The sequence below is a fragment of the Mus pahari genome, chromosome 2, assembly GCF_900095145.1.
Source record: "Mus pahari chromosome 2, PAHARI_EIJ_v1.1, whole genome shotgun sequence".
NCBI lineage: Eukaryota > Metazoa > Chordata > Mammalia > Rodentia > Muridae > Mus > Mus pahari.
The window spans coordinates 110,405,668-110,407,222 of NC_034591.1; the positions used below are offsets into that span (position 1 = coordinate 110,405,668).

Genomic DNA, 1,555 nt, shown 5'->3' on the forward strand with positions numbered 1-1,555 from the left:
GGCAATGGAGGCTTGTCTTGTCACCTACTCCATAGAATACACTAGAAAAATATACAAAGGACAGTCACAAAAACTATGTAACTTAGGCAAAAGCACTTCAGAGAACACACGCACAAATGTTACCATAATATTAAATCTTAAAGAGAAAGAGGCATTCTCTTAATGACAAAAGGGCCAACCATATAAAATGATACACCTAAAAAAACAGCCCTGTATGACAGGAACCAAAGCTAAGAGAGAAGTACTTGTCCAATGAGAGTCTGAGACTTTAACACTTCAGTTTTTATAACATATACAGCAACTAGACAAGAAGTGAACAAAGTAATGGGACTTGAGCAACACTGTTCACCAAATCGATCTCACTAGTATCTCTGGGATGTTCTGCCAACTGTAGCAGAGCATGCATTTTTCTCAGCTCACTTGGAACATTATTCAGGGGGAAAAAATATGATGTCTAAGACACAAAATAATTTAATTCTCAGTAAGTTTAAAACTGTCAAAGCCATACTAGGTAACAACAGAAACTTGGGAAATACAAAAATATGTGAAATGTAAGCAACGAGGTCCTAAACTCTGTTGGAGTGTATTAAGCAAGAAATCACAGTGAAAAGGAAAATACTTTGGTATGAATGAAAATAAAAACACTGCACGCTGGGACTTCTGAGATGCGGCTAAAGTGTTCCTTAGAGGGCAATTTATAGCTGTAACATCTATGTTAGCAAAGAAGACCTGAGATTGGTAGTTTAACTGTCTGTGTTAAGACACTGGGGGAGAGAGTAAAGCCATCCTTAAGAAAATTACAGACCCTGTTGCAGGTGTGGCTGCTGTGTTACACATGCATTAGTAGGTGGCAGCAAGGAGAGGGACTATGTCTACACTCAGCATTCTGACCTGTGAACATCTGAATAATTAATTAGTACTCTAACATTCCCTTTAAAAAGCCTGAGACAACCATGAGCCCTGTACCACACAGGCCCAGGCAGGTTCCCAGGGCAGGAAGCAAGCTGGAGACTAGAAGATCCCAACTTGGGACCAGGGCAGAGCCTGAGACAGACTACCCTCACATAGGGCCACTTAGATGGGTCCCAATCATCAATCACCATGGGGCCCAAACAGAGAGCTAGCCTGAAATGACCACCAGTCTGGTTCACAGGGGCAGACCATGCCTGAGATGACTCTTACTGGGTTCCATAATGGACAAGCAGTGCCCAACACAACCACTCCTGAAATGATGCCAGACATTCAGAGACCCCCAAGTGCCACCAAGAGGAGCAAGTAAGTGGTAGAGAAATGGAAGAGAAAGAAACAGAAGAATGTGGGCACAATGAAGAGAGGCAGAACATACATACATCACTACCAAGAACTTTCGTCTCTTCTCTTTGAATATGAAATTTCATTGTCACTTGTACCAACCAATCAAAAAGGCAGCAGTGACAGACAAGAGGTCAGTATATTAGATAAGCACAAGGTAGCCTGATGTCAAAGGAGCCTTGCAAAAGAGGCCCTGCCAGATAAGAAGACACCTGGTAACAAAGAAACAAGACTTGAAACCATC

At 42.0% G+C, this 1,555-nt stretch overlaps 1 non-coding gene across 1 annotated transcript; it reads left to right on the top strand.

The window, feature by feature from the left end:
• Positions 1 to 799: 799 nt before the first annotated feature.
• LOC115063516 lies at positions 800 to 929 on the top strand. Its single transcript, XR_003843380.1, has one exon. It is a non-coding gene; the product is annotated as a small nucleolar RNA SNORA17 (small nucleolar RNA).
• The last annotated feature ends 626 nt before the right edge of the window (positions 930 to 1,555 follow it).